Source organism: Notothenia rossii, assembly GCF_949606895.1.
Source record: "Notothenia rossii genome assembly, chromosome: 1".
Classification (NCBI taxonomy): domain Eukaryota; kingdom Metazoa; phylum Chordata; class Actinopteri; order Perciformes; family Nototheniidae; genus Notothenia; species Notothenia rossii.
In genome coordinates, this window is record NC_136912.1 from 39695549 (window position 1) to 39713501 (window position 17953).

A 17953-nucleotide genomic window follows, 5' to 3' on the forward strand; every position below is an offset into this window, starting at 1 on the left:
TTCTGGACAATGATCCCTCGCTCCCTATCTCTGATCTCGCCTCCTTCTGGCCTGTTAAGTGGCCTGCCTCACACAGGGTGACTGGCTGTCCACATGATGTGGCCTGCCGACATGGCCACTGTCATACAGATAATAAATCAAAGCCCTTGATTGGTCTCTTGATTGGTCTCTGTGTGTCATTCAAGCTCGGGATAACCTCAGCTCAGGTGAGGTAAAGGACTCTCTGAGTGTTTAGATAGTTAACTTAGTCTAAGTTCTCAGTGGGTCTCAAACAGTGTGGTCACCATTTATGTAAATACATATTTCCATTTGAGAGGATAGTGATTGGTCTAATGGATAGTGAGGTGGGCTGAAGATCGGAAGGCTGTTAGTTCTAATCCCGCCAGGAACACCACCACTAGTGTGCCCTTGAGTAAGGCACTTAGCCCTTAGTGACTCCAGGGAGAATGTCCCTGTAATCGGTCATTATAAGTCGCTTTGGATAAAAGCGTCAGCTCAATGAAATGTAATGTGATTAGTAAAATATGCATGAATAAATAAATAAAAAGTTAACTTGGTGAAAAAAGGTAAGATACACTTTTAAAACTTGTTGAGAGCTAAAACTAGTCTTTGCTGCTGCCTCAAAGAGGAGCAGGGAGGAGAGGAGAGAGACAGGAGAGGCTGATTCAGGAGCAAAGACACACTCATAACTATAAATGAACCAAAAATAAATTAATAAACAAGTTTCAGTGTTTTTTTCATATTGGAAACGGTATGTTATTGGTTATGGCCATGATTTTATGATTATGGAAATGTATACAATTCTGTTTAATATAGGTGTTTTCATAGATCTAGTCTCTTTATTTTCCCCTCAAAATGCACCAGATTGATGCATTTAACTCCAAAAAAAATAATAATAATCTTAGCGGGGGAGCATGCCCCCGGACTACCCTAGAGGATTTGAGGTCGACCCCCGCTTAAAATCACATGGATAGGTTCCCAAATACATTTAAAAAAAAAATAGTAACCCATTTCCATATGTTTATGTGTGGGTAGTAGATTTAAACTATAGGGCTATCATTATGGGCCCTGTCTGTACCTGTTCGCTCTGCCATCGCGTGAAGGGTCTGCTAACAAGCGACCAACAGAAAGGTTAATGTTAATGTTGTTGCACGTCACCTCAACACCCCCTCCCCCCCCAAGTATATTTCAGATCTGTGGGAAACAATGGACCAGCACCAGAGGTGTTCCCATACACACAGGCGTTGGAGCTGTTCTTCATGAAACCCAGAAGGAGGAAGTGCTCTGACAAACAGTGTCATCTTTGTGCAAAATGATTATACAGGAATGAAAAGTCAATAAATAAACATGTTGTTAAAACTCACACTGCCACCACCCGCCCAAGTATATTTCAGATCTGTGGGAAACACTGCATCCCCACCATACGTCATCTCACATCATTCAGAATTGATTGGCTGTAAGTACGTCACGTGTGCAGTGCTGTGAAACGTCACGTGTAATGTGAAGAGGAGACGAGAGAGCATATAGCTAACATCACCAGCGATTAAAAGAAGTAAAAAACTGAAAGAAAATGAATGAAGTTGACCATTTACTGGAGCACACATTTGAGACACTTAGTCTCGGAGAGAAACTGGAGGTAAAGCACCTCGGTGCCCACCATCTACCGGATTTCCAAATGGTCCAGACTGCGGGCAAAGTTAAACGCGGGTTTAATGCTGAGTGGTTTGCTAAAAAGAAATAGCTAACGGCGAGCATCCAGAAGAATTCCCTCTTTTGCTTTCCTTGCCTGATTTTTGGTGAAGATCAAGGTACTTGGTCGAGGACAGGTTACAAGGACTTAAAGCATCTTTCGGAGAGGACAATGAAGCATGAGAGCAGCAACACTCACTTGGAAAATGCCGTAAAATTGGGATTACTGGGAAGGGTGAATGTTGCAGCTCAGATTGACAGCGCCTACAGACGCGGCATTGATGATCATAATAGGAAGGTGGAAGAAAACAGGTATGTGCTGCATTGGATCATCACCTGTATTAAACTGTGTGGGAAATGTGAGACAGCACTGCAGGGCCACAACGAGTCGGCGGACTCTCTGAATCCAGGGATATTCGGGTAAATTTTCGAGACAATGTGTGAGGGCGATTCCAGGCTTCGACGGCACTACGAAGCTCAGCCCGTTTTTAAAGGGACATCAAGCACCATACAGAATGAACTCTCAGGCTGCATGTATGAAGTGTACAGGGAGGAAATAGCCAAGCAAGTGGACAACACATCATTTGTTGCCGTTCAGGCCGACGAGACAACCGATGTCTCCTGTAAATCGCAAATGGTGATTGTGCTGCGATACATTATTAGACCCTCCAGAAAAACGCGGGCTAAATTCCTTGATTATGCGGGCTAAAATCCTTGATTATGCGATTAAACATGCAGGGTTTTTATGTGATTTTATGCGGGGAAATTGCGGGAAGTTGTGAAATATGCGGAAAGTTGCGAAATATGCTAAATATGCGGGAAAAAAATCATAGATTTTTTTTAAAATATTGGGCTTTCTTATTTATTCTCTCTCACACACAACCTGCCACTAACGTTAAACCCCTTTACTATTCAATTAAACACATTCAATGTTTATTTATTGTAAAAGCAATTGGGCTATTTTAATCTCACACACACACACACACACACACACAGACACTTCTCCGCCTCATTCTGTTTTCATTTACTCGTTCGTTATCTGACCAGCTTCAATCTTGTAGGCTACTCACCTCGTTTCTTGTAGCCCTCGAAAGGGTTTTGGAGGTTGATGCCTAGGTGAACGTCAGTTGTTTGGCTTTCTTGTCCGCAGCAGCAGAAAGCATTTTCGAATGTTTGAACTAATCAAAGTGGGTCGTCACCGTCGATTTTCTCTTATGCTCCAACACACAGTTGCACGGGGTGCAGAATAGTTTCCCCCCACTTTTTGCCCAGTCTTTAGTAGAAATGTTCATTGGTAAATGAGATGGATTAGATATTTTCATCTTGGTGTTTTCTCTATCGTGTGAGAGAAAACATTCTGTGGTGCGCGAGCTGATGACGTCACGTCAAAACGAGTTAACTTTTTTTTTTTCAAATTTGTGTGGAAAAATGCGGGGATTATGCGGCCTTTTGATAAATATGCGGCCTTTTAAAAATCTGCGCCATTTTGCTGATTATGCGTTAAATTCTGCGATCGCAGAGGGTCTACATTATGCCTGACCTCACAGTTACGGCCCGTCTACACTACAGGCATCAAAAAATCTTGAAGCTGGGCGTGTCTGAAGCTTGGCAATTTTTTGCGAGCAACCAATCACATGAATCTCCCGCCCCCGACATACGAAGCAATAGCAATGTTAAAACGAAGTAAACTGGATATAAACTCTCCAAACAGGCGAAAAAACTGTCAGTTTCACCCACTGTCTTTGCCACCTCCCTCCATGCCTGGTTCCTCCGGTTTGTATCCCGGTAAATAGTTCCGGTCGTAAAGAACCGGGTGATTCGCTACCGTAATATCTCGTTTGGAATATGAGGAAATGAACTGCGGTCTGGCTCTCCCAGCTTGCACGCGGTTTGATTGGCTGCGCTTGCACTGGCGGGATTTGCATAAACGGGATTTGATTGGCTGATGCCAAGCATCGAGCCTCAAAAGTTGAACATTGTTCAACTTTTGATGCCGATAGATGCCCGTGATGCTTGCAAAGCCATGCCATGCTCCCCACAATGCAGTTCGGCGAATATTACAAATCTTCTACGTCACCCCATTCAAGTGAATGGGCGAAGCGTTGAAAGCATTTTTTGATGCCTGTAGTGTAGACGTACCGTTAGAGTGTTTTTTGGAGTTTTTGGAAGTAAAGGACAAAACTGGTATAGGGTACCGGGGCACTCCCGCAACATCTTGCAGGAAACAGTGTCTGAGGGCATGTTCATTTAATAAACTATGAATGTTTTATATCCATGTAACGGGAAGAACCTCATCTAACTGATCATTTAAAAAAAAAAAAAATCCCCCACAATGCTAACGCTGAGCCTCTGAATTAGCAACGAGAGAAAAATGCTAACAGATTACTGCACCGAAATTCATCTTCCGAAATTCACTCACAAAACCTTATTATTTATCTTTTCTGAACATCCAAAACATCGTTTCACATTGTGAGATGACACATAATCGATGGGTACATACATTATCACTCAATGATACGAACTTGCGACTTTATAAACAAAAACAGACATCAAAACATGTGGCGCTAGGTAGCTAAAAACACTAACATGGTTTACCTGTGTCGTAGTCTGGTCAAAAGTGGTCTTTAATGGCATTAAAACGATACAAACGCTGCTGAAATTAATCCATAGGTTAATCCAATGTGTCTGTGTCCCTTTGAAATGATTTATGATAATCCATAAGCAATAAAACTGCTTTTCCGTTTCCAGATGTCAGAGCTAGTATAGGTTTGCTCTGATGCAAAACTGCATGCGCGAAGCCCCCACCTTTTATTTGTAACATGTGTGTGAGTGGGGAGATTCCCCTTCGATTATATTGGCTCTAACGGTCAGAAAGAGATGTCAATCACCAAAATCAACCAATGGGTTCCAGAGAAACGGTAAAACCCCCATTTCCACCCAAATCACCTCAGAGGTGGAGTTTTTTTTTCTAAACCTCTCTAAAAAGGTCAAATGTCACTTGTTTTACATCAATCTTGATACAGGGTACTTATTATATGTTGTACTTTGGATCCCTAAAGCTTTTAGTTTACCTTACCATCATCCAAGGGTAGTTTTCACTATAAGTAAAACATTATCTTTGGACGGACACTATAATTTACAGTTTTTTACTATGTTCAATCTGAATTTTCTTTAAAATAACAAACATCTATATTGATTCTGACTTTTCTACATCCAACTCACAGGTTTATCATTACTTTGAGAAAAAATATTATTAATTTAACCCTTTTAGAAGGGAAGATATGGTCATTTGTTCTGGGAATGTCATTTTCGAGCCTGAGACCTGAAAAACAGGCTCAGGGCTAAACAGGTTAATCAATGATTTTATCACTGAGAACAATCTCGATTTTATGTTTTTAACGTAAACTTGGATTGAACAAAATAACAGTGCAGCTGTTCTTATCGGATCAACCCCTCCCAACATTAGTTTTATGAGTCAGGAAAGAATGCATAAGAAAGGGGGTGGAGTTGCTATTTTATTCAATGATTCCATTCAATGCAGGAAGACTTTGCTTCTTTTGAATATGTGGCCCTTAAGTTGTACCTAAACAGGGCCGTGGGAAGTAGGGGTGCTGAGGGTGCTGCAGCACCCCCTGGTGGAGGACAGGGGATCTGCACTTCTACAAGATATAATACAAATATAATACAAACAAAACGAATTTCCAGCCTTGATGTAACAACATTCATAATTAAGTAAAGATAACACCCTTTTCACCGTGGTTACATTTTCCATTTGCCCTGTACGATGGGCGCTGTAGTGATGAAAGTGGGGGATGTTGGCTTATCAGGCGCCCGCAGCTCACAGCCAAAGTGAGAGAGATAGAGAGAGGGGCACCGGTACCGGCGGGGATTGTTGTTAGCTTCTGTTGCGCTAACGGATATAAGAAACTGTTTCTACAATAATGTGGAGGGAGAGTTCTGTCCTGTCAGACTGAGAGGCTCAGTGAGGTAAAGGAATCTGAGGGTTTAGATAGTTCACCTTAGTCTAAATTATCTCAGTGAATCTCAAACGTATTGATCACAATTTATGTAAAAAAATCTTTCCAAGGCACACCTTTATAATTATTAGGATAAATTAAAGCAGGTTTGAAAGCATTCCAATGTATACTATAGGACAGTAAACCAAAAATATCATTTAAAACTGGAGAGATTTAAAAATATGCATAAATAAATAAATGTTAACTGTTAAAATAAGATATGAATGACCAACAAAAATAAAATAAGTTACATTTATTTGTTATTGGCTATGGTAGGTTATTGGTTATGTTCACATACTTATTTGATTAATAAAATGCAAACCGATTTTTCTCATATGGGTGTTTAGAGTTGTACCCCCTAGATCAGTCTGTAGTAATTGGGCGCTCAAAGTGCACCAGATTGAAGCATTTTACTTTAAAATGTTAAAAACATCTTCTCGGGGGGGCACCCCCGGACCCCCCTAGAGTATGTGGAGTCCACCCCCCAATTAAAACATGTTATAATACTAAATACATTTGAAGCCTTTTTATATAAGCTGTCCACCATGTCAGTATGTTTCTCTTTTTGTAGTGTATTGGTCTTTTGTAGAGGTTTTTCATTGCCAGCTAAAATCGGTCAGAACCAGCCCTGGTGTTATCCCCACAGCACCCCCCATTTGAAACATGTTCCCACGGCTATGTACCTAAATATCTATAGACCACCCAAATACTGTGCAAACTTTGTTGATGACTTTACTGAACTGCTGTCTCGTGTGTATTGACTTTGACCCTCTAGTCATTGTTGGTGATTTTATAATATCCATGTTGACAACCCCCAGGACAGAGGGGCTAACGAACTGTTTTGTGTTCTTGGTAACTATGGACTGACTCAGCATGTGACGGAGCCCACGCACAATAAGGGGCACACTCTGGACTTAATTATCTCAAAGGGTCTGAATATCTCTAAGGTTGTGGTGACTGATGTTGCACTCTCTGATCATTCCTGTGTTTTCTTTGAGAGCTCTATTTTTGTTCACAAAAAATGTTCAAAAAGAGGTAACCACAAAGCGATATTTAACTGAAAATACTAGGGAAATGTTTACTCAGAATTTTTCTTCCAAACTTGCCCTGCTAACATCTCAGTAAATGATCTAGTAGGTCATTTTAATTCAAAAATGTTAAATGTTATAGATGCCATTGTTCCAACTAAGGTGAAGGAAGTGACTGGCAAGAAAATATGTCCATGGAGAAAGGCCATCACCGTGAAAACAGAAAAAAAAGAGTGTCGAAAAGCTGAACGTAGGTGGCGAAAAACCAATCTCCAGGTGCACTTTGAAATCTATAAAGAAAGACTTGGCCTTCATAATTTGGAATTGAAAATTGCACGACAGTCTTTCTTCTCTGACACCATTACCAAAAACAAAAACGCACAAGCCGTTTACTACCGTTGACAGACTAAACCCCCCCCCCGTGTCAGTAGCCTCTGAATGCTGAAAGGCGTACATATATATTACAGCACGATTTCTTGTTGAATAGATTTCAGTGGTTCAAAATTTCGCGATTTATTTGCAAAGGAAAAAGTGGGTCCCGAGGCCTGACCAGTTGAGACCCACTGCCTTAGAACGTAGTATGACTCATTTTTTCCACATTGAGGTCTCTAATGACCTATTTGAGATCACCTGCAGCGTCACAGAGGGAGAAAAAGGCTAATGACTGTTTGAATTGTTTTGCGAGTATTCATCCAAATGTTTTTTATGATGTCTAAATGAAGTTTCAAAAAGTAATGAAAAATAAAGAATAAAACCGGAGGGAGCGTTTTTCAAATTTCAAATGTAGCCAACGTAATTATTTTGGGCTGAAGTATTAATTAGGTGATTGCGGGGATGATGTTTGGGGGATACTTTTTCATTTGACAAACTCGCAACCAGTGTGTAAGGGAGAAATCATTTATGGAAAGGATAGGCGATGGAGAAACATGGCCGCTGGATATGGTGGCGACGGTACTATGAGGACAGCCAAATTGGAAAATACTTCTACCTTAACATGCACAGACTCTGCTGAACCACAAGTACAATTTCTGTCAGTGGTCAGAAATACTAAAATACTGAAAAAACACGAAGTGAGCAAGAGACGGAGAGATGGAAACAGGGGGAAGAAGTTGAACAGAATGAAGAATAGATTAAGAGAGAAGTGGAAAACATGCAGGACTACAAGAGAAATAAAGATAAAGGTTTGTGTGACAGAGTGTGAGAGATGCTTTGACTGGAGAAAACAGTAGTGGGGTGGAGGCGGTGATAAAACAGAGGGCACAGAGAGAGATGAAAGTCAGTGAAGACCTTGAGCTTTTTGTTCCTCCCTCTGATGCTACTGTGGCACAGCTGGAGCTGCTCTGCTGCCTCTGGAATCTCTCAGTCGAAACCAGAATGTGCCTCAGCTCCTTGCAGTGGGAGGGTTACAGAGCGAGAGGCAGGTAGATAAAAGGAGTTAGTGATTCGACAGTATTGAGCAGTCTTTTTTTCGAAATATGCCACAGTTCCTGCTGGCTGTTTTTATTCCAGCTAACGGCTCACACATATATGCTACCGGATCCCTACTGCTCTGAGGGAAGATGTTATACCGAAACAGGGGTGGTTTTTGATAAAGCTTATTAGGGCTGGCTCAGGCTTACCTTGAACCAGTCACACGAAGGCTTAGACAATCCGGTGACTTTGACCTCTCTTCTCCTACTTCTCCTTCTCTTTATTTTTTTGCAATTATATCCTAACAATGCATGTAACTAACTATGGAGTTTTTGTCTCTCTCACCTGTCACTTTTCCAGTATCAAAGGTTATGTCTGGATCATGACTGTGACCGTTAATTTTATTTTTAAGTCACCACGTTCGAGCTCTAAGTTGAATGTCGAAATAATACATTTTGGCTTGCACTATATTGGAGGTTATTGTAAATCCCTATGTATTTCTCTCAAACATATACACGCCAATATCATTTCTATTTATGAGATCATGGTGCGTGAATATATTGATGCGGCTTACATCGGAAATAGGATAGGAAAACCCATTTCAGTCGTTAAAAAAGTAAGCATTAAGTCTTTATTTATATGCACTACCATGACTCAGAGATCAGAAAAATATGCTATTGTTATGTGATTATTTATCTGCCTTTCCTACACACATTCTTTGTTCAGTCATCCAACATTTGTGTCCCTACCTGTGGTTCATTTATACATGGATAATGTTTAAATATATGATACCTTTTTAAACAATTTTCAAATATTTAATTAGGGGACGTTTTGGCTATCCCTCGACTTTGTCATTTCCATCCAAAATAACAGTTGGATATTTTCCTTATTGCATAGTAAAGGTTATTGAGTTATCTTTGTCTTTCTTTGTTTGGGAAACTAACTAACCATTTTCACATGCATGCTAACAAAATCAGACAACCTTCTTGAAAGTATCATTAACAATTAAAGCATATATTTTCAGACAATAGCCTACGTGAGAAAGAAATCCCACTTAATGGAACAGTATATTAAAAGTGTAATCAGGCACACTGTGGGGGGGACTGCAGGGCGAGTTTGACCCCATCAAGTCTTAATGAGGTCCGCTGAGTGTTAACCCCCTCATTTAAATAAAGTGCATCAATATTAATAGATTATTAATGACTCACAGAAATTATATGTATAGTGGACTGGACCCAGAGATCCCGCTAAAGAAAGTAAGAGAAATGTACAGAAAAAAGTGATACTTTTCGGAATGTTTTGATGTAGTTTAGATTTCTGCAGCACTTAATCTCCATCAATACATCTCATACCAATTTATTGATCTTTTTGTCTTTCTTCAGAAGGTCTTGTTGGTTCCTTTTAGTATTTATTAACTAAGCTGCAATCAGCCATTAGGGGCAGCAGCGAGCACATCCTACACTTTAACCAAACTTGGACAAGCCACACAAAAGTGAGATGAAAAAAACAATGTTGAAAGATGGCGACTTTCTGGTTAGTTCGGCATACGTGGCTTACTCTGTCAAATTCAGTCACATAGACCATTAAACACATGTTGTGTTGCATTCACTTCTGGAAAAAGAACAGTCTTAGATGTATTATGACAATCATCTTTTTTGTTGGCAAAAATGCTTTTAATTGCTGAAATCAAAGACTCTTATCTGTTTAAAATCAATGAGCCATTGTGACAGCCAACTGAAGTGAAGGACTTCAAGTGTCTCAGGTTCTTGAGTGATGGGACAGTGAGATGGGCCGGATAATCAGAGTAGCGGGAACTTTAACGCGTGATGAAGAGAGAGCTGAGCCAGAAGGTCCATCTTCATTCCTACCCTCACCTATCGGTAATTGAGGGTGGGTCATGACCAAAAGAACAAGATTGTGAATACAAGCTGTCAAAATGGGTTTTCTCAGGAGGGGGACTATCATCTCCCTAGGAATAAAGGTGAGAAGTTCAGTCATCCGGGAGGGACTCTGGATAGAGCTGTTGCTCCTTTGCATAGAAAGAAGCTAGTTTAGGTCAGCTGGAAGGAGATGGAGGGGCAGACCCAGGACCAGGTGGAGGGATTATATATCCACACTGGCCTGGGTGGGCCTTGGAATCCAACAGTCAGATGTGGCTACACTGTAAAAAAATGTTTTGTAAAAAAACGATAAAATGTCCGTTAAAAAAAGGAAAAAACTGTAAAATAAAATACGGAGATAACATGTAAAAAAACAGTAACTTACCTTACCACAAGTAGCCTTTATTACTGTAATTTTACATTAAATATCTTTCTTTTAACATATATTATTTGTTAGAATATAGTCATAAACCTCTAGAAAACAGAATAATTATCTTTTAAAAATAATAAAGAAAAGCTAAAATACAGAAAATTACTTTTATTATTACAAAAAAGTACCGTATATCTAAGACCATTTACAAGTAAAACACAAGGAAAATAACGTCATTTTACTTTGCAAAAGCGTTAGTTTACATTAATTATCTCATTCTTTGCCAAAAAAATCTGTAATTTCACAAGAAATCTTCTTATAATTCCATGAAATATATTTCTTTTAACATATATTAATTGTTAGAATAGAGTCCTTTACCTCTAAAACAACAGAATAAATATGTTTTTAAATGATAATAAAAGCTTAAAGACAGAAGATTACTGTTGGTCTTTAAAAATATTACTGTAAATCAAAGATCATTTACATGTAAAATACAAAGAAAACATGTAATTTTATTTTCGTAAATGCTTAAGTTTACATTAACTGTCAGATGTTTTGCAGAAAAAATCTGTATTCAAATACATTTATAAACTGTCAAAATAAATGCATTTACTTTCTTTAAATGTAGGTTTACTGTACTTTTACATTGTGTCAATCTTGTATTTAAAAATATAAATTGGAAAAAAGAACTCCTGAAGTATGATGATATTTGGCTGCATAATACTTTAAAATCTGTGAAATGATGCAGCAAAGAAATGTATGCAATATCATTAAAACGTTATGCCTTTGGCAACATGTTGAAAATATTTGACAATATAAATAAAAAATGACACCACCAGCATTCTTTTTTATAATTTCTTTTTATTTGCAATGCCGTAACATAATTAAGAACACAAAACATACTAGTTATTACAATACTTTCTATATATATATATATAACCCATACATATACACACATACATCCATACACATAAACACAATAATAATAAAGCAGAATAGACCGGCAAAGAAACCTTAAACATTAGCCAACATTTTGTGCCAAAGATAACATTATAAACACTAAACTCTCTTAACAGTTATGTATGTGACTATGTGTGTGCGATTTTACTCTCTCCATTCAAATTCAGCGATGTTGGTGATCAATGAAAGCAACTTCGGATTGACTGACTGCTGTTTCTTTGAAGCTTTCCTCTCCATTTTAGTCCCGTTGTCCGGATCGATTTTGAAAAGGCACCTGTTAAGACAGAAGTACACTTAAATGTAGTGCTACAAACAATAGTTTTTATAATTACAGATTCTGTGGATGATACGGCCATTAATTGTCTTCACACTTATACAGCTTGAAGTCAAAGGGCAATACTACCAGTGCTTAATTTGTAAATCATAAGGTGCCGGAACGCAAAGTACATATGACAGCTCAGGGATGACGAGACGCGTACAGGTCCCGGAACGTATACAGAAAAGGTGCTGAAAACAACATGAAAATGTCCACTTGCAACGCTGTGGGACTTACAAGCCTCAATTTCAAATAGTATCTATGGTATAAATGTTATGACGATAATTTATAATTTTTTAGGCTAGTACGCACAACATAGGCAAATGCCCACATCACCACAGGTGGGACTTCAGTATACAGCCAGCAATTAATTTCTCAACAGGTTTAACGTGTAAAAAAAAATATTTATTAGGCCTATTCAAAGATTGGCACGGCGGCCTATTAATAGAAAGTCACATCACGAGCATGTCCGGATTGTCCTCTATCTCTTTTTTTCTGCTTTTACTGCGTGTGTCTGTGGCAGTTCTGTGTCCTTTGGCCACCCAGGACCTCACGTACGGGACTGGATTGAATTTAGCCAGGGGGGGTCCAACAAGATTTAGGAAGAGTAAAGATGACATGGTGGATGTGAGCAAAGAGCTACGGTTGGGAGTGCAAATCAAGTTCATTTGAGAAAATCCGCGCTCACATTCAGCACTTGCAATGGGAATGCTGTTGACAGCAACAAGTAACTCCATCAGCTCATCGGGGGTGTCTTTACCATCTGAGTCTCTGTACGTTCTGTAGGCCCGTATGACTGCGCGCGGGTTGGCAATGTTGAAGCGCTGACACAGTGACTCGACCTCAGTCTCTCCATACAGCGCACCTGCGTCCTCGGGCCAGTATTGTCGGTTAAGCACCTTCAACTCCTCAATGAACTTGTTATATCCAGTTTTATCTGGCATCCGTCCTCCTTAAGATAACATACGGTCCTCCAAGTTCTTGGCCACAGTTAGAAAAAACTGACCTGTCGCTGGACGTCCCACACTCTTCTACGCTCAATGCGCTCTCCTCTCCTACTGAATCTTCCTGCTGTAAGCCAGCTGATGTCGCGGTTCCGCTCGCCTCTTGCTCCGGCTGTTGTACCGGGCTAGTTGATGCCAGGGTACCCAACCGTTGCTGTTGGTGGTCCACCTGGCTGACGGTAGCTGGCTCCTGTTCCGGCTGGCGGTGAACCTGACCCGCTGCCCGGGCTTGGCTAGCTGTCGGTTAGCTAGCTGGCTAGCTGTTGCGGCGCTAACCTCCTCCTGGTTTTGACCATCAACATGACCGCTGCAGCTGCCCTCGTCGCTGCTTGTGGAGGCTTTTCTGACTCGTTTTGAAGTGTCTATTACCTCTTCCTTCTTTTTGAAGAAAGACAGTAAATGTAACTGTCTTTTTGACATGCTTGCATTGAATCACCGTTTCTTCCTCTCTGCGACGTGCTCCTCATGTGGCGAATTTCAAAAGTGAAAGACGTTTGTCCGTTGGTCCAGCTTTTCAGTGCGTAAACACAGATCTCCGACTCTTTCAAATCTTAATCTTAATAAACGACATAAAATTCTTGGGATTTTTTCTGTAAATTAATATCTGCATATTTTATTTCATTTTAACCATTTTTATTTTTTATTTTTTGTGAGAGGTACCGGATCTGCCCAAATAGGTGCCGGAACACAGGGTGGCCAAAATGAAGAGGTGCCGGATCCTGTTCCGGCAGGATCCGGCTCAAATTAACCACTGAATACTACTCTTAAATTGACTGTTATGATCATATCTGTACATTTAAAGTATTTGTTTGAAAAGACTTCTGTTTAGACCCTCCAGAAAAACGCGATTCTGCGATCGCAGAATTTCCCGCATAATCAGCAAAATGCCGCAGATTTTTAAAAGTCCGCATATTTATCAAAAGGCCGCATAATCCCCGCATTTTTCCACACAAAGTTGAGAAAAAAAATAAAAAAGTTAACTCGTCTTGACGAGTAATGATGATGACGCAACGTCATCAGCCCGCGCATCACAGAAGGCAAACACCGTCGTGTGAAGGTGTGGAATTCAAACACCAAGATGAACAAATCGAATCCATCACATTTACCCACGAACATTTCAGCTAAAGACCGGGCAAAGCAGTACCCAAATGTCTTGCACGAAAGTGGGGGGAAACTGTTCTGTACCCCGTGCAACTGTGTGTTGGAGCATAAAAGGAAATCGACTGTGAATACCCACTTCGATTCGCTCAAACATTCAAAAATGGTTTCTGCTGCGGACAAAAAAGCCAAACAACTCACGCTCACAGAGGCTTCAACCTCCAAAACCCTTTCGAGGCTTGCAAGAAACGAGGTGAGTAGCCTACAATATTGAAGCTGGTCAGATAACGAACGAGTAAATGAAAACAGAATGAGGAGGAGGAGGAGGGGGGGGGGGGGGTGGGTGGGTGTGTGTGTGTGTGTGTGTGTGTGTGTGTGTGTGTGTGTGTGTGTGGGGGTGTGGGTGTGGGTGTGGGGGTGTGGGTGTGGGTGTGTGGGTGTGGGTGGGTGTTGTAGCTTGCTTCTAGTATGCTTGTTTATCATAGCAACTCTTTAAAAGTGCTCCCTTTCATTCAGTAGTAGCCTAGTAACAGGGTGCGGGAGAATAATCACCTTTTTTCCGCTTCCCGCATATTTCACAACTGTTCGCAACTTTCCGTATATTTCGCAACTTTCCGCATATTACGCAACTTCCCGCAATTTTCCCGCATAAAATCACATAAAAACCCCGCATTTTTATCGCATAATCAAGGATTTTAGCCCGCATAATCAATGATTTTAGCCCGCATAATTAAGGATTTTGGCCCGCGTTTTTCTGGAGGGTCTATCTGTTATATAAAGTCGTCACTTGGCATCACTATCACACTGAACAGTATCGCAGCAGGTCTGTAAACAGAACAAATACTTGAGGTCATTTGAGTGTGGTAGCTACGAGTGCCATCTTGAGAGGTTTGTGTAACTGGGGCGGATGAGGTGCATGTGAGCAGCAGAGTGAGCGGTGTAAAAGCATTTTAGTTAACCAAAATAAGTATTAATGTGTTTGTTCACTGCAATAATACCGGGTTTTGGTGCCCATCCCATTTCGGTGCAAGAAATAGTTGCTTCTTCCTCGTCAGATTCCGTTGTCATCAGGTGCTGACACTCACGCAAAGCCTCTATAGACCACACACATACACTAAACCTGCTCCATGGCTGTATTACTGTGCTGTTGATATGAATAAGTTAAGGAAATCAACCGCTACCAAGAATCTTGTGTGTTCTTACCGACACCCCAAAGTGTAAGTCACTCCGAGTGAAACCTTCCCCTATACAGTCCTAGCTGAATCCCTATTCAATAGGACTCCTTGAAAACAATTCCTTTTTCCAAATAACATAATTGGTTTTCTTTTGTTGTCGACAAAGGGCCCTCTTTCTGTCATTTTCATTGAGCTGAATTAAACATACCACCGATTGGCTAAGAGTGAGTTTGGGCTTTTAGGGAGGAGCTAAAGCACACCACTGCAAAGGAAAGGGGTACGCTGAATTTACATCGCAAGACGGAACTAGAGCATAATGCGAAACAGAATGCAGCGCAATAATTTTTTTATCTCGATTATCTTGGATTGTCAGGAGCACTTATCGTGTGTCAGAAATGTGCAGAATCCTCTACTCTGTGGTTTAAGATGGAATGAGTTAGAATAATTACAATTCAAGTCTTACCTCTGCAAGAACTCCAGGGTACCTCCCAGTTCTGTGGGATAGCTGATGTTGAGGCAGTAATATACTGCAAACATCAGTGTCAGGGCGTCAACAACATTTGGGACACTGCCATTGACGATGGTCTGGTCGACGGCGACCATGAAGTGTCCAGCTGTCAGGGGAGAACCCCCTGTAAAAAAAATTATAAATGCAAAAAATATTTGGTGCAGATTGTTCAAATTTGTTTGTACTGGTGATCATATGGCCAATTGTATTTAAAGAATTGTGAGCTCCTGCAGCTTTCTTTTCTTTCTTAAGTGTTTCTTAATGTTAACAGTAGAAGATGGCACATCTTAAAGGGATAGTTTGGGTGTTAAAAGTGGGGTTGTATAAGGTACTTATCCATAGTCAGTGTCTTACCTAGAGTAGATGATTTCGGTATGCCCCGAGTTTGGAGATGCAGACAGGAGCAACCACATGGAAGCAAAGCAATGTACTGCTCTGGACAGAGTCAGCAGCAAAACATATTGTAGCCACCTTAAAGAAAGGCCCTCCTAAAAATATCGTACGCTATATTTTGAATATTTTCGTGTGTTTACTTTGCCATAAGACAGCCCTTTTCAGGGAATTGAAGCTGTTGTATGCATCTATACTCTCGCCAAAGCAACCTTAAGTAAGTATGTTTTTGTTATTGTGTGACTTTGGTAAGTTCGGATTCACCAAAGTCACACAATAGCACAAACAAACTAAGCGATTGAGGCAGCAGCAGACAAGCAACTCCAGTGTTCTGAGAGGTAAAATTATTGTTTTCTGTCTGGTGGCTTTGATGAGAACATCAGTGTTTCCCCTATATACAAATAGTGGCGGCTCAGCGTCGCTGCTAGGGGGCGCCAGCCAGGTATCCAAAACATTTTTCTTAAAATAATAATGAGTGGCGAACCCTTTTTCATTTTTTATTGTTTGTTATGTGGATTTGTAGTATTTGTGTTACTGGCATAGGTGACACAGTCGGTCGCCTAGGGCGCCAGATCTTGGGGGCGCTGCGCTGGTAGCTCTGGGAGGGAAAACATTTTTGACCGTTGGTGCTCATCCAAATGTTCGGCCTTGATGTAACAACATTCATAATTAAGTAAATGTAACACCCTTTTCACCCCGGTTACACGTTTAATTTGCCCTGTACGGTGGGCGCTGTAAGTGATGAAAGTGGGGGATGTTGGCTTATCAGGCGCCCGCAGCTCACAGCCAAAGTGCGACCGTGGTAGCGAGAGAGCGAGCAAGGGAGAGGGCGCACCGGTACCGGTGCTATTAGAATCTGGTGCTAGCTGCGCTAACGGATATAAGCACTAGATGTTTCTACAACCAGGGTGGAGGAGAGCTCTCCTGTCAGACTGAAAGGCTCAGTGAGGTTAAGGACTCTCTGAGTATTTAGATAGTTAATATTAGTCCAAGTTATCTCAGTGGGTCTCAAACGTTTTGACTACAAATTATGTAAAAACATATTTCCAAGGCACTGCTTTATAGTTATTAGGATAAATAAAAACAGGTTTTAAATCATTCCAATGTATACTATAGGACAGTAAACCAAAAGCAAAACGAGAAGCATTTCGGATACAAGTAGACAGAAGGAATGAGGTATTTGCGGTCAGGGTATGGCTGGGGTAGGCTACAGCCATACCAATAAATGGCTTAGCCCCACCATGAACAATGATATTAAAGTAAGCAAAATAAAGTCTGCCAACTCGCGGAGTAAATTGCACAGACAGCAGTTAGTAAGATTGATTTCAGTAGCCACTTGTCTGGAAATACCGAAGACTAGAAACGGTTTTGAACACTTTTGTCATGTAGTGATCGTCTTCTCAATAGAACATCTTTGATAATATCTTCTGGCCAATCAGAATCACGATAACGGCGTAGTGTTGTTGCAGGAAGTCCCGACGGAGAGTACTGTTGCTGTAGTACATCTCTATATACATCGGTACAACTATAAGACCCCACGGTTTGATGATTGATAGGTGTGTGGGCTGTCTTTCATTTTGACACACAGAACAATGGGGGCTATCCACCCTTATCCACAATGTAAAGTAATTCACACAGCCTCTTCCCTCTCCTCTCTGTGAGGAGCAGCAGGTTCAGCTTTCAGAACAAAGTAACAAAAAAGTAAAATGGCATTCATTTTTTTAAATACGTTGTGTAGTAATATATATTTATTTATTTTTCTTCTTAAGAGAGCACCAGAATGTGTATTTGATGTTAGTATTTCAAAAAATCTCCTGAGGAAGAATCCCCCCAGACCCCCCTGCAGGGGTTGGGTTTTCAACTCTTTCACCTGTGGGGAAATTGCAGGATTGGCTCCAGGTAGCCCTTTTTATTTACTACAAGACAAATGTGCCTTTTTATTTCATACAGTTAAATTTGGATTAAGACAGGGAAATAATCTAAACCTCACGCGTGGCGTTTCACTGTCAAGGCGAGCGTGTATGTAAATACATTGCAAATACTGACTTGAGCCCCACCACTGTATGGGTTAGCCCTACCATAGATTACCCAACACAAATAATCTGGCGC

The 17953-nt window shown here is 40.7% G+C and overlaps 1 protein-coding gene across 6 annotated transcripts in view; it reads left to right on the top strand.

Moving 5' to 3' along the window:
* Positions 1-1568: 1568 nt before the first annotated feature.
* The window catches only part of LOC307042702 (uncharacterized protein), a gene marked incomplete at its 3' end in the record, with an annotated part of 57005 nt that continues 40620 nt past the window's right edge, over positions 1569-17953 (top strand). For all 6 annotated transcript variants that reach the window (XM_079686732.1, XM_079686738.1, XM_079686733.1 and 3 more), the window contains exon 1: positions 1569-2001. The remainder of the gene's footprint in view (positions 2002-17953) is intronic.